The following is a 16,380-nucleotide window of genomic DNA, read 5'->3' as shown; positions in this document are numbered from 1 at the left end:
AAACCAAGATATTCCATGACAAAACCAAATTTACACAATATCTTTCTACAAATCCAGCACTACAAAGGATAATAAATGGTAAAGCCCAACATAAGGAGGCAAGCTATACCCTAGAAGAAGCAAGAAACTAATCGTCTTGGCAACAAAACAAAGAGAATGAAAGCACACAAACATAACCTCACATCCAAATATGAATATAAAGGGAAACAATAATCACTATTCCTTAACATCTCTCAGTATCAATGGCCTCAACTCCCCAATAAAAAGACATAGATTAACAAACTGGATACGCAATGAGGACACTGCATTCTGCTGCCTACAGGAAACACACCTTAGACACAAGGACAGACACTACCTCAGAGTGAAAGGCTGGAAAACAACTTTCCAAGCAAATGGTCAGAAGTTGCAAGGTGGAGTTGCCATTCTAATATCAAATAAAATCAATTTCCAGCAAAAAGTCATCAAAAAAGATAAGGAAGGACACTTCATATTCATCAAAGGAAAAATCCACCAAGGTGAAGTCTCAATCCTAAATATCTATGCCCCAAATACAAGGGCACCTACTTATGTAAAATAACCCTTATTAAGCTCAAAACACACATTGCACCTCACACAATAATAGTAGGAGATTTCAGCGCTCCACTCTCATCAATGAACAGATCATGGAAACAGAAATTAAACAGTGATGTCGACAGACTAAGAGAAGTCATGAGCCAAATGGTCTTAACGGATATTTATAGAACATTCTATCCTAAAGCAAAAGGATATACCTTCTTCTCAGCACCTCATGGTACTTTCTCCAAAATTGACCATATAATTGGTCAAAAAACGGGCCTCAACAGTTACAGAAAGATAGAAATAATCCCGTGCGTGCTATCAGACCACCACGGCCTAAAACTGGTCTTCAATAACAATCGAAAAATGCCCACATATACTTGGAAATTGAACAATGCTCTACTCAATGATAACCTGGTCAAGGAAGAAATAAAGAAAGAAATTAAAACCTTTTAAAAATTAATGAAAATGAAGGTACAACATACCCAAATTATGGGACACAATGAAAGCTGTGCTAAGAGGAAAACTCATAGCACTGAGTGTCTGCAGAAAGAATCAGGAAAGAGCATATGTCAGCAGCTTGACAGCACACTCAAAAGCTCTAGAACAAAAAGAAGCAAATACACCCAGGAGGAGTAGAAGGCAGGAAATAATCAAACTCAGAGCGGAAATCAACCAAGTAGAAACAAAAAGGACCATAGAAAGAATCAACAGAACCAAAAGCTGGTTCTTTGAGAAAATCAACATAATAGATAAACCCTTAGTCAGACTAACGAGAGGACACAGAGAGTGTGTCCAAATTAACAAAATCAGAAATGAAAAGGGAGACATAACTACAGATTCAGAGGAAATTCAAAAAATCATCAGATCTTACTTTAAAAACCTATATTCAACAAAACTTGAAAATCTTCAGGAAATGGACAATTTCCTAGACAGATACCAGGTATCGAAGTTAAATCAGGAACAGATAAACCAGTTAAACAACCCAATAACTCCTAAGGAAATAGAAGCAGTCATTAAAGGTCTCCCAACCAAAAAGATTCCAGGTCCAGACAGGTTTAGTGCAGAATTCTATCAAATCTTCATAGAAGACCTCATACCAATATTATCCAAACTATTCCACAAAATTGAAACAGATGGAGCCCTACCGAATTCCTTCTACGAAGCCACAATTACTCTTATACCTAAACCACACAAAGACACAACAAAAAGAGAGAACTTCAGACCAATTTCCCTTATGAATATCGACGCAAAATATTCAATAAAATTCTGGCAAACCGAATTCAAGAGCACATCAAAACAATGATCCACCATGATCAAGTAGGCTTCATCCCAGGCATGCAGGGATGGATTAATATACGGAAAACCATCAAGTTGATCCATTATATAAACTAAATGAAAGAACAGAACCACATGATCATTTCATTAGATGCTGAGAAAGCATTTGACAAAATTTAACACCCCTTCATGATAAAAGTCCTGGAAAGAATAGGAATTCAAGCCCCATACCTAAACATAGTAAAAGCCATATACAGCAAACCAGTTGCTAACATTAAACTAAATGGAGAGAAACTTGAAGCAATCCCACTAAAATCAGGGACTAGACAAGGCTACCCACTCTCTCCCTACTTATTCCGTATAGTTCTTGAAGTTCTAGCCAGAGCAATCAGACAACAAAAGGAGATCAAGGGGATACAGATCGGAAAAGAAGAGGTCAAAATATCACTATTTGCAGATGACATGATAGTATATTTAAGTGATCCCAAAAGTTCCACCAGAGAACTACTAAAGCAGATAAACAACTTCAGCAAAGTGGCTGGGTATAAAATTAACTCAAATAAATCAGTTGACTTCCTCTATACAAAAGAGAAAGAAGCCGAGGAAGAAATTAGGGAAACGACACCATTCATAATAGACCCAAATAATATAAAGTACCTCGGTGTGACTTTAATCAAGCAAGTAAAAGATCTGTACAATAAGAACTTCAAGACACTGAGGAAAGAAATTGAAGAAGACCTCAGAAGATGGAAAGAGCTCCCATTCTCATGGATTGGCAGGATTAATATAGTAAAAATGGCCATTTTACCAAAAGCAATCTACAGATTCAATTCAATCCCCATTAAAATACCAATCCAATTCTTCAAAGAGTTAGAACAATTTGCAAATTCATCTGGAATAACAAAAAACCCAGGATAGCTAAAGCTATCCTCAACAATAAAAGGACTTTAGGGGGAATCACTATCCCTGAACTCAAGCAGTATTACAGAGCAATAGTGATAAAAACTGCATGGCATTGCTACAGAGACAGACAGATAGACCAATGGAATAGAATTGAAGACCCAGAAATGAACCCACACACCTATGGTCACTTGATTTTTGACAAAGGAGCCAAAACCATCCAATGGAAAAAAGATAGCATTTTCAGCAAATGGTGCTTGTTCAATTGGAGGGCAATATGTAGAAGAATGCAGATCGATACATGCTTATCACCCTATACAAAGCTTAAGTCCAAGTGGATCAAGGACCTCCACATCAAACCAGACACACTCAAACTAATAGAAGAAAAACTAGGGAAGCATCTGGAACACATAGGCACTGGAAAATATTTCCTGAACAAAACTCCAATGGCTTATGCTCTAAGATCAAGAATCGACAAATGGGATCTCATAAAACTGCAAAGCTTCTGTAAGGCAAAGGACACTGTGGTTAGGACAAAACGGCAACCAAAAGATTGGGAAAAGATCTTTACCAATCCTACAACATATAGAGGCCTTATATCCAAAATATACAAAGAACTCAAGAAGTTAGACCGCAGGGAAACAAATAACCCTATTAAAAAATGGGGTTCAGAGCTAAACAAAGAATTCACAGCTGAGGAATGCCAAATGGCTGAGAAACACCTAAAGAAATGTTCCACATCTTTACTCATAAGGGAAATGCAAATCAAAACAACCCTGAGATTTCACCTCACACCAGTGAGTATGGCTAAGATCAAAAACTCAGGTGACAGCAGATGCTGGCGAGGATGTGGAGAAAGAGGAACACTCCTCCATTGTTGGTGGGATTGCAGACTGGTAAAACCATTCTGGAAATCAGTCTGGAGGTTCCTCAGAAATTTGGACATTGTACTGCCTGAGGATCCAGGTATTCCTCTCTTGGGCATATACCCAAAAGATGCCTCAACATATAAAAGAGACACGTGCTCCACTAAGTTCATCACAGCCTTATTTATAATAGCCAGAAAATGGAAAGAACCCAGATGCCCTTCAACAGAGGAATGGATACAGACAATGTGGTACATCTACACAATGGAATATTACTCAGCTATCAAAAACAATGAGTTTATGAAATTCGTAGGCAAATGGTTGGAACTGGAAAATATCATCCTGAGGGAGCTAACCCAATCACAGAAAGACACACATGGTATGCACTCATTGATAAGTGGCTATTAGCCCAAATGCTTGAATAACCTAGATCCCTAGAACAAAGGAAACTCAAGAAGGATGTTCAAAATGTGAATGCTTCACTCCTTCTTTAAATGAGGAAAAAGAATACCCTTGGCAGGGAAGGGAGAGGCAAAGATTAAAACAGAGACTGAAGGAATACCCATTCAGAGCCTGCCCCACATGTGGCCCACACATATACAGCCACCCAATTAGACAAGATGGATGAAGCAAAGAAGTGCAGACCGACAGAAGCTGGATGTAGATCACTCCTGAGAGACAGAGCCAGAATACAGCAAATACAGAGGCGAATGCCAGCAGCAAACCACTGACCTGAGAATAGGACCCCTATTGAAGGAATCAGAGAAAGAACTGGAAGAGCTTGAAGGGGCTCGAGACCCCAAAAGTACAACAATCTTAAGCAACCAGAGCTTCCAGGGACTAAGGCACTACCTAAAGACTATACATGGACTGACCCTGGACTCTGACCCCATAGGTAGCAATGAATATCCTAGTAAGAGCACCAGTGGAAGGGGAAGCCCTGGGTCCTGCTAAGACTGAACCCCCCGTGAACTAGACTATGGGGGGCGGCAATGGGGGAGGTTTGGTAGGGGAACACCCATAAGGAAGGGGAGGGGGGAGCGGGATGTTTGCCCGGAAACTGGGAAAGGGAATAACACTTGTAATTTATATAAGAAATACTCAAGTTAATAAAAAAAAAAAAGCGTGACAAGAGAGTATCAGGCCATTGTGACACTGTCCTCCCATTAGAAACATGGAAGTGTTGACAATCACAGGTTGTGGTATCATGTCTGAACTTTGACACCCAGCTAGGCAAAGGTTAACCTGTCAGTTAGCTTCCTGAGTACCATCCACAAGACAAGGGTAGGCTCAGATGATGGAACGTTGAAGATAGCTGCTATTCATTGTGAGCTACTTTTCAGGGTAAGTGGAAGACCATTTATCCTCTTGTGACATTGGAGATCAGTGAAATGAATGGGGACAGAGAGGACAAATCTGTGTTTTGTTTTGTTTTGTTTTCTGGACAACCATAACTACATTTTCTAGGCTAAGGATTTGCACATGGAAGTCTAGTGTCTCACATTGGTATATACCAATCTTGTATGATCTCAATAGCACAAGTGGTTCCAGGCTTCTTTTTTAGTTACTGGGATTTACAGGCAGTCATTTATGTCTTGTCTCCTAGATTCACAAATTATTTTCTGGCTTCATATACACAAGGCATATTTTTACACTCTGTCTCTCTGTGTATGTGTCTTTCTCTGTCTTTCAGTCTCATCTCTCTTTCTCCTTCTGTCTGCCTCTCTTTCCTGTTTTTCAGCTTTCCTACAACAATCTTTACTAATGATAATATATTTCATTTCAGTTCATGCACTTTATTCTCTCATAAACTCCAGTGTGATCTAAAATTGCTGTCTATTGCAGAACCACAATTAAAAATATAACTGTTGTCCAAATCTACTAGACTAGAATTTTAACCACTGAGAAGATGTAGAATATCAACAGCTCCCAACAAGCCTAGGATCATGTATGGAAGGAAAATTTTCAGAGATAAAAGAAATGCATGCCAGGATGACCATGGCTTCTCTTTACAGGGACTACCAGCATCTGGAGAAAGGTAACATGGGGCTTTAATAAACATGCATCGTGTAACAATACCTAGTCTCTTCCCTTATATTACACTTCCCTGTCTGTATTTTCCTAATGGCTGTTGTATATAAATGTAGTAGTTACTGCCTTTCAGGAGTATAGACGTTGTCACATGTGGCCCCCAAATGAAGAATTTGATTTTTCTTCCCTGGCTGAAGCTCCTTGCCAATGATCTACAACAACATTTCCCCCTATGACTTCTGCTTTGTTTTGTGTGTGAGTGTCTGTGTGTGTGTGTGTGTGTGTGTGTGTGTATCTGTCTGTCTGTCTTTCTGTCTTTGTCTCTGTCAGTCTTTTTCTTCCAGATGATACCTCTCTATACTTCAGTTTCACTTCTTAATTGCTCATTCCAAGATTGACCCATCCTGCTTTCTCTGAGTGTTTGCTTTTGATGACTCAAATTACACATATGTTAATCAGTGCACCTGTAGCCACAACTGTGTACCATTGATCACATCATAACCACCCTCACGGCTAAGAAAAGCTATTTTTGACCCTCTGAGGGAAGTTTTTATAAGAATTTAAAACTTTTCTCTATTTTTTACTCCCCTATCCAAACTGTTGTAGTTTGTGGATCTTCCCCAAGTCTTTGCTTAATTGTATTTATCTATGTTCCTGGCCTACTGGGAAGACATCATCCCAACCCTCCAATATTACTAATCAGGAGGAATAGATGAAGAAATTGGAGAAATTGGTCATTTATCAACAGAAGATGTCCCTGAGATGGATTAACTGTGTCGAATCATCGCATCACTGACAAGCATTCTGAACTATGTTCTCAGTTTATTTTCTTCTTTGTCATTTTGAGTGTGCTACCTAAGGTGGTGAGGACCATTTGTGGGCTGTGTTTGAGAATTGACTCTTCACTATTCATGCATGAAGGTGGTAAAAAATACAATAGATCAGTGATATCTCTGGGTTAGAAGGATAGTGATAGAATGTCTTACTTTGTGTCTCAGGCAAAGATCCTTGAAAGGGCAACTTGGCTTGTTGATTTGGAGAAGAGTTAGTTAATGGGTAGGTATGTGCTGTTGAAGGGGACTCTCTTCTGGATACTCTAGAGTATGCTGGAATTTCCATGGTATTCTCTGTGATGTCACTAGTGTTATGGAAACAGAAACTGCCCTTGTGGTATTTAGTTAGTACTTATTGGTTTACGCACACAAATATTTTTGAGGATGATCAAGCTATTTACTGAGAAAACAGAAAGCATGGAGAGACAAAAGAAAGAGAAAGAAAAAATTAAAATACTTTCTTGTTACAGAAATGGAAAGAATAATTATCTTGTGGTAAATGGCGAGTTAGGGCACTTGACTGGTTCTGAGGAGCTTCCTAGAGGAGGTGCTCTTGGCTCTGGCCTTGTAGGAGTACGACTTATGATCTGAGGGCTCTGGATTCCTAATGAAGAGAACCAGTTTCAGGAATATCTGATCATTTTTTGGCAGAGAACCAGGAATTGTCAAGCATGCAGCTGGTCTACTATGAGTTTCTTACTTTCATTCTGAATGAGCAAGAATTCCAAGAAGAGTCACAGGAATAAAAATTTTGACTCTCAGTGTAGAGTATTGAATTTTATCTTCAGAGGTATCCTGGACATGCCATTGGAATTTTATGACAAGGGCTTCTACCCTTGACATGCATCAATATCTCTGACTCTTTGTCTTGGACATACATGATTAAGGATTGGGGGTCCTAAACACTAATGACTCCAGGACTTACCTGCATCCCATCTGATATGTACTGAAAATGTCCTCCATTTCTTCATGTCTTGGCCAGATTTTGTTGTTAAGGGCCAGGGGGACTGCAGAAGGAAGTGAGGCGTATGTCTATCGATCATGGTTGGGAGAAAGAAAATAGCTAATAGATCCAGCTTGACTAGAGCTTTCCTCCTCTTTCAGTGCTTCCACGTGTCTGTAGACTTCGCCTTTTGTCATGCTTTATTGGGGGATTTGCATTTTTTCTCCTGTGTCTGGGCTACTACTATGCATGTTCCCTTGTTTTTATCTACAGGGTCTCCGGGTAAGGCATCATCCCAACCTTCCAGCATCAGTGAGCAAGTGCAACAGATTAAGAAGTTGGAGAAATTGACTAAGGAGCTCCAGAAGATGACATGTGAGTTGGAAAATTCTCGTGCATAGGTAACCATTGCACCAACAGCATTTGAAGAGAAGTACTCATTGTATGCACTTCTTTGTAGATAGTCCTGACCCCTGTGTGATAACCTCAGTTTTCTCAGACCACAGGAAAATGCAACTGTAATGTCCTCATATACAAATTAATTTTCTTATGTTCCTCTCAGAATCACGACATAAAGAAAGGATAGTAGTGTGATAGGAAGCTATTTTATTTCTCAGAAATGCAGAAGCAGTGGTTTGAATAACTGTCTTGGGTTACGGAAAGTAATGTGTGAGCTCTCATCATGGATTTTAATAGACAGAGAATGTATTTTCTGTCCTCAGACACACAGAAAGTTGGTAAGCTACAGAAGCATAGTAACTTAAACTTAGATAAGTAAACTTTTATTTTTTTTATTTAAAGTTTTATTTTATTTGTTTTCAATGAGTATCTGTAACTCTCAGACACAACAGAAGTGGAAGTTTAATGCCATTATACATGGTTTTATTCCACTATGATTTTGCTGGTAGTTGAACTCAGGACCTATGGGAAAACAGTTAGGGCTCTTAAATGCTGAATCATCTCACCAGTCTAAATTACTTTTGACGATGATGGTGATGATGATGATGATGATGATGATGATGATGATGATGATGATTACCATTATTATTATTATACTTAAACTCTAAAGGGATCAAGATTTCCCCTCCTCCAAAGCTCTTTCCCCTCTCCTGTCTCAAGATACCCTACAATAAAGAAGATACCATCACAGCTTCCCATCCTCCCCAGCACTGAAGAAAGAAAAGTTTTACTTTGTCATGGTTATGGACATATTCTTGTTTACTGGGCTCAGAGCTTCAGATCTGATGGAGGGAGACTATGGAAATGGAATCTCCTTTGGAGGAATCTGCTTACCTTGTAGGAATGGGGAAACAGAGAGCAAAAGTAAGATGTTGTTCCACGACTTCATCCCTTGCTAAGAAAAAACTGTCCTTTTCACAGCTTGGGAACTGGGTAAGCAGTCTAAGCAAGCATGGCTAACAAGCCAAACCAGAGGGGTAAACATTTGTCCATTGGATACGAAGGGGGAGCATTTAATTGACTATGCTGACTGTATCTCCTGTCCACTGTGTTCTAATCCCATGCAAGGAAAGTTCGGTGGATTTTGTCTGTCCTGTGTCAGAACAATAGTGTTTTCCATTCTGAATGCTTTTTCTTCACTGATATGAACCTTGAGAGAACAGTGGGAGCCACGGAAAGACACAGCCAACAACATTCTACATTTTAGAATATCAAGGCCTTCTCATAAGAAACACTTTCTTGTAGTTGTGAATTCAGCAGGGAGGAAAATTGCAACCAACCTCTGATCAAGCAGCATAAAAATTAGCATGAGATAAAGAAAGACTTAAAAATGAGTCAGATCTCTGATACATAACAATAAGTGGACCCTGGCACTGTCACAAATAACATTAAGGTTATTTTGTTGAGCAAGAGTTACTCTCCTGGAGTCCTCAGATGTTCATATGTGGTTGAAAATCTGTCACGGAAGACTGTATTGATATCATACTCTAATCCAGAGAGACCATACAAAAAAGTATATTATTCCTTCTGGAGTATTGGTTGAAATTAATTCACATCACACATTTGTATGTGAGGCTTAAATTAATGTTCTACATAGACAAAAGCATTATCTCAATCCTTGCCTTTGTAATTTGTTTTGTTTTGTTTTGTTTTTTTTAATTTTGAAAATGGCTTAGTATTCTTCAGTTAAACAATTGAACTGAAGTGACTGTTCCTCAGACTGTATACATAGAGAACATCTGAGTAGTAGTTGACATTTTTAGTCGGGGCGTCTCCCCATGGATCTGTTTGTGCCTGAATAAGCATGCATAGACTTATTTCAGTTAAGGGAATCATGTAGTATACAAAAAATTAGAGGATCCATCTGCTGTAAATATTTTCTTTTACTCAGGTGAAGGAAGGTTTATCAAAGCCTGTGTATCAAAGGTTGTAGATATTACACCATCCATAGGAGATAATATATCAAGAAAGATTCTGCAGGGATACAGAGATTGACCTAAATATCCCCACACAATTCTAAGCCAGAACGGACAAGATATCACTTCACGTGGAAATTTAAAATAATCTGATGCTATGGTATGTGGAGTGTTTTAAAGAAAAACCACCTAAAAAGCATATGCATATATAGCAGATGCTATTCAAAAATATCCAGAGGCAGTTTGGAACCTACATTTAGCACAAAGAGATTGAATCCCCACTTCACAGATACTGAATAGAACCACTGAGTATTAAGAAATCTATATTAGAAATCACTTGCCTATCACATGTCTGTATAACTAGGTAGTCACAGCAAACATGACATTCTGAAAGCATAACTTGAACTTGTCAACAATGGAGGGAGTGCATGTAGTGAATGAGGTTTGGGCATGAAACTCAAAAGTCGAAAATAATACTGAGATTTGAGTTTTGAGGACAATAAATACTTAATGACTTTTGGGACAAAATTTGAATCTAAAGACTCCAAAAATTATTTATCAATCAGCTATGAATCCCTATGGAGATTGGTGGATATTATGAATTTAGTCTGTGCCCCAGAGGTATAGGTAAATGGTGTAATTTGAAGTGATTAGGTATGCTAAAGAGGCATACAAAACTGAGGAGGCCATGGTATCATTGAATAAGTGTGCTTCTCCAAAACGTAGCATGATTTTTTGTGGAGTGACCTAGACACTATACACACACGCGCATGCACACACATAAACACACAGATACACACATACACACATACACACAAACACACACACACACACACACACACACACACACACACACACACACACAAAACCCACAAATAATTGACTTCCTCTGTGCTGTGTGTGGCATGCTGGAATTATCCAAGATATGAAGAGTATTCTCCACAAGTAAGTTAAACCCAAACTCAATGAAAAATTTAGAATTCCTCCTCCTTTCTTTTTTTTTTTTTCGGAGCTGGGGACCGAACCCAGGGCCTTGCTAGGGCCTTGCTCCTGCTAGGCAAGCGCTCTACCACTGAGCTAAATCCCCAACCCCTTCCTCCTCCTTTCTTGAGAAAGCATTCTGTGCATGAGTAATGCTTACATTTTAAAGTTTAAGAGGGATGACTTGAAAACAGTAACTACTTAATCCACGTTGAAACAGCATTTCAGAGATGTGTAGTGATTTAATTTTGATTTTATGAAACTGCAATTGCTCAGGTCTCATGATTGCAGTATTGAACCACGTCATTCCTAAACATAACTGTAGGGACAGTAAGAGTTTGGAGATTTCTTCAAGTTGAAAAACCTCAGAAATCGTATTAGCAACAACTTAATTCAAAAATGGAGAAACTTGTGCTTGGGTAAGGTCCTAAGACTGAGCAGCTGGTTCAAAGCCAAGGACAAACATTGCATGTAACCAAGGACTGCTGGGTACAGAACCTGTTACTAAAATGGAGAAAGCTAAAGTCTTCAGGAAATATGGATAAGGAAGACTTGAAATGGTAGAAATATATGCTATATATTTAGTGGTACACACTGAGAGGATGAATTTTTGAAATGTTTATCTCCTTAGGAGTGTAAACATTTGAGCTAAGTAAATGCTGTAGCCTAGGTACGAAAGGGAAGTGAGTTTCCATTCAGACACTGGAATTCCCTTCATGCCGAACATGAACATGGGAGGGTTTAAAGAAATGTTGAAGCACATCAAGAGCTTCTGAGCATCCAGGAGGAGTCTGAGAGGATTAATTTGTTCTTGTTATGAGGGATTTTCTAGTTTATTGTTGGAAATCCATCAAGAGAAGTTCAAAGTCTAGAAACCAAATTCTATACAAGTCTCATATTAGCTTTGGAAGACTGTGACCTGTAAAGGCCTCAAAAAGGCATAGCTAGATTCACCTGTTAAAATGTATTACAATTGGTGACTGACTGCCTTTCCACTATGTTCCCAAGGCCAGCCGCAAGGTACGACTGTGGTGCTAAACCTTCGGCTGGAGAATTCTGCTTAGCTTAATTACTGTGTTTTGTTTTTGGTTTGAGTTGTGTTTGCTTCAGGTATTAGTACTGTTGGTTTGGTTGGAAGTTTTGTTATTCATTCTTAATAAATTTTTGTTCTTTTGGTGAATTTGCAGTTTTGATAACATCATGCACATTGGGTTATGATTGTATCATTAAACCCTTTTTGAAAAAAAATTAATATATATTTTTCAGAATAAAATGTGTTTTTCAACTCATAAGAAACAAGTTTTTTCTTGTGTCGTGTTGCACCCTGTAATCCCAGAAACCATATGTAGAGATAGATGACTAAAATTTGCAGGGTCTTGGGATTCACAATTGTTCCCAGTAAGCCAGAGGTACACATGTGGATTGGCCTTTCGATGTGTCTAGTGTGGCCTAATCTGTATACCAATTTCATGATGGAAAAGGTATCCATACTCTATCCTTGTGGTCATATATTTAGCTACTCCTAAAACATAGTACTTTAGGAATGATCTCATAGAACAAATTAATGAGAAAATCAACAGTATTTGTCTAATGACTACCAGAAAATGAAAACATTCACCAATGTATTGGAAATTAAACTCCGGAATATCTGACGTATTCTGTCTCTGCTTTATTGAGGTATAGTCTCAGTGCGAACCACATAGAAGAGATAATGAATTCCATGTTCTTAAAAATCTTTTTTATACTTAGTTTTTATGTTGTTGGCCTTGAATATGTATTTGGTGCCTATTTTGGATAGTTGTTTGGTTCAGATTATTATCATTACCATTATTATTGCTATTATTTCTTTTTTTATTAACTTGAGTATTTCTTATATACATTTCTTTCTTTTTTTTTAAGATTTATTTTATTTATTATATATAAGTACACTGTAGCTGTCTTCAGATACACCAGAAGAGGGCATCGGATCTCTTTACAGATGGTTGTGAGCCACCATGTGGTTGCTGGGAATTGAACTCATGACCTCTGGAAGAACAGTCGGGTGTTCTTAACCACTGAGCCATCTCTCAAGCCCTCTTATATACATTTCGAGTGTTATTCCCTTTCCCGGTTTCCAGGTAACATCCCCTTCCTTTCTCCCCTTCTTTATGGGTGTTCCAGTCCCCACCCACCCCCCTTGTCGCCCTCCCCCCAACAATCTAGTTCACTGGGGGTTCAGTCTTAGCAGGACACAGGGCTTCTTCTTCCTCCGGTGCTCTTACTAGGATATTCATTGCTACCTATGAGGTCAGAGTCCAGGGTCAGTCCATGTATAGTCTTTAGGTAGTGGCTTAGTCCCTGGAAGCTCTTGTTGATTGGCATTGTTGTATATATGGAGTCTCGAGCCCCTTCAAGCTCTTCCAGTTCTTTCTCTGATGCCTTCAACGGGGGTCCTAATCTCAATTCAGTGGTTCTGCTGGCATAGGCCTATGTGTTTGCCGTATTCTGGCTGTGTCTCTCAAGAGAGATCTACATCCGGCTCCTGTCGGCCTGAAATACTTTGCTTCGTCCATCTTGTCTAATTGGATGGCTGTATATGCATTGGCCACATGTGGGGGAAGCTCTGAATGGGTGTTCCTTCTGTGTCTGTTTTAATCATTGCCTCTATTCCCTGCCAAGGGTATTCTTGTTCCCCTTTTAAAGAAGGAGTGAAACATTCACATTCTGATCATCCGTCTTGAGTTTCATTTGTTCTAGTTATCTAGGGTAATTCAAGCATTTGGGCTAATAGCCACTTATCAATGAGTGCATACCATGTGTGTTTTTCTGTGATTGGGTTACCTCACTCACGAAGATATTTTCCAGTTCCTACCATGTGCCTACGAATTTCATAAGGTCATTGTTTTTGATAGCTGAGTAATATTCCATTGTGTAGATGTACCCCCTTTTCTGTGTCCATTCCTCTGTTGAAGGGCATCTGGATCCTTTCCAGCTTCTGGCTATTATAAATAAGGCCGCGATGAACTTAGTGGAGCACGTGTCTTTTTTATATGTTGGGGCATCTTTTGGGTATATGCCCAAGAGAGGTATAGCTGGATCCTCAGGCAGTACAGTGTCCAATTTTCTGAGGAACCTCCAGACTGATTTCCAGAATGATTGTTCATGTCTGCAATCCAACCAAAAATGGATGAGTGTTCCACTCTCTTCGGATCCTTGCCAGCATCTGCTGTCACCTGAGTTTTTGATCTTAGCCATTCTCACTGGTGTGAGGTGAAATCTCAGGGTTGTTTTGATTTGCATTTCCCTTATGACTAAAGATGTTGAACATTTCTTTAGGTGTTTCTCAGCCATTCGGCATTCCCCAGCTGTGAATTCTTTGTTTAGCTCCGAACCCCATATTTTTAATAGGATTATTTGTCTCCCTGCGGTCTAACTTCTTGAGTTCTTTGTATATTTTGGATATAAGGCCTCTCTCTGTTGTAGGATTGGTAAAGATCTTTTCCCAATCTGTTGGTTGCCATTTTGTCCTAACCACAGTGTCCTTTGCCTTACAGAAGCTTTGCAGCTTTATGAGATCCCATGTGTCGATTCTTGATCTTAGAGCATAAGCCATTGGTGTTTTGTTCAGGAAATTTTTTTCCAATGCCCATGTGTTCGAGATTCTTCCCCACTTCTTCTTCTGTTAGTTTGAGTGTATCTGGTTTGATGTGGAGTCCTTGATCCACTTGGACTTAAGCTTTGTATAGGGTGATAAGCATGGATCGCTCTGCATTCTTCTACATGTTGACCTGCAGTTGAACCAGCACCATTTGCTGAAAATGCTATCTTTTTTCCATTGGATGGTTTTGGCTCATTTGTCAAAAATCAAGTGCCCATAAGTGGGTGGGTTCATTTCTGTGTCTTCAATTCTGTTCCATTGGTCTATCTGTCTGTCTCTGTACCAATAGCATGCAGTTGTTATCACTATAGCTCTGTTATACTGCTTGAGTTCAGGGATAGTGATTAAACCTAAAGTCCTTTTATTGTTGAGAATAATTTTAACTATTCTTGGATTTTTGTTATTCCAGATGAATTTTCAAATTGTTCTGTCTAACTCTTTGAAGAAATGGATTGGTATTTTGATGGGGACTGCATTGAATCTGTAGATTCCTTTTTTAAAATGGCCATTTTTACTATATTAATCCTGCCAATCCATGAGCATGGGAGATCTTTCCATCTTCTGTGGTCTTCTTCAATTTCTTTCTTCAGTGTCCTGAAGTTCTTATTGTACAGATCTTTTACTTGCTTGGTTAAAGTCACATCAAGGTACTTTATATTATTTGGGTCTATTATGAAGGGTGTCGTTTCCCTAATTTCTTTACAGCTTGTTTCTCTTTTGTGTAGAGGAAGGCTACTGATTTATTTGAGTTAATTTTTATACCCAGCCAATTTGCTGAAGTTGTTTATCAGCTTTAGTAGTTCTCTCTTGGAACTTTTCAGATCACTTAAATATACTATCATATCATCTGCAAATAGTGATATTTTGACTTCTTCTTTTCCCATCTGTATCCCCTTGACCTCCTTTTGTTGTCTGATTGCTCTGGCTAGAACTTCAAGAACTATATTGAATAAGAAGTGAGAGAGTGGGCAGCCTTGTCTAGTCCCTGATCATAGTGGAATTGCTTCAAGTTTCTCTCCATTTAATTTAATGTTAGCAACTGGTTTGCTGTATATGGCTTTTACTATGTTTAGGTATGGGCCTTGAATTCCTATTCTTTCCAGGACTTTTATCATGAAGGGGTGTTGAATTTTGTCAAATGCTTTTTCAGCATCTAATGAAATGATCATGTGGTTTTGTTCCTTTAGTTTGTTTATATAATGGATCACGTTGATGGTTTTCCATATATTAAACCACCCCTGCATGCCTGGGATGAAGCCTACTTGATCATGGTGGATGATTGTTTTGATGTGCTCTTGGATTCAGTTTGCCAGAATTTTATTGAGTATTTTTGCGTCAATATTCATAAGGGAAATTGGTCTGAAGTTCTCTTTCTTTGTTAGGTCTTTGTGTGGTTTAGGTATAAGAGTAATTGTGGTTTCATAGAAGGAATTCGGTAGTGATCCATCTGTTTCAATTTTGTGGAATAGTTTGGGTAATATTGTTATGAGGTCTTCTATGAAGGTTTGATAGAATTCTGCACTAAACCCATCTGGACCTGGGCTCTTTTTGGTTGGGAGTCCTTTAATGACTGCTTCTATTTCCCTAGGAGATATGGGGTTGTTTAACTGTTTATCTGTTCCTGATTTAACTTTGGTACCTGGTATCTGTCTAGGAAATTGTCCATTTCCTGTAGATTTTCAAGTTTTGTTGAATATAGGCTTTTATAGTAAGATCTGATGATTTTTTGAATTTCCTCTGAATCTGTAGTTATGTCTCCGATTTCGTTTCTGATTTTGTTAATTTGGACATATTCTCTGTGTCCTCTCGTTAGTCTGGCTAAGGGTTTATCTTTCTTGGTGATTTTCTCAAAGAACCAACTTTGGTTCTGTTGATTCTTTCTATGGTCCTTTTCGTTTCTACTTGGTTGATTTCAGCTCTGAGTTTGATTATTTCCTGACTTCTTCTCCTCCTGTGTGTATTTGCTTCTTTTTGTTCTAGA

General features: G+C 38.7%; 1 long non-coding RNA gene across 1 annotated transcript in view; it reads left to right on the top strand.

Annotated features, from left to right (window-relative positions):
- LOC147998012 (uncharacterized) overlaps positions 1–8,951 on the top strand; it is a 56,201-nt gene extending 47,250 nt beyond the window's left edge. Inside the window, exons 6-7 of the long non-coding RNA XR_015647313.1 lie at positions 7,680–7,781; positions 8,526–8,951. This is a non-coding gene — a long non-coding RNA (uncharacterized LOC147998012). The remainder of the gene's footprint in view (positions 1–7,679; positions 7,782–8,525) is intronic.
- The last annotated feature ends 7,429 nt before the right edge of the window (positions 8,952–16,380 follow it).

The sequence above is a fragment of the Rattus norvegicus genome, chromosome Y (genome assembly GCF_021556685.1).
Source record: "Rattus norvegicus strain SHRSP/BbbUtx chromosome Y, alternate assembly SHRSP_T2T, whole genome shotgun sequence".
Classification (NCBI taxonomy): Eukaryota; Metazoa; Chordata; class Mammalia; order Rodentia; family Muridae; genus Rattus; species Rattus norvegicus.
The sequence above is the reverse complement of the archived record's forward strand: the minus strand, read 5'-3'. Positions and strand labels throughout refer to the sequence as shown.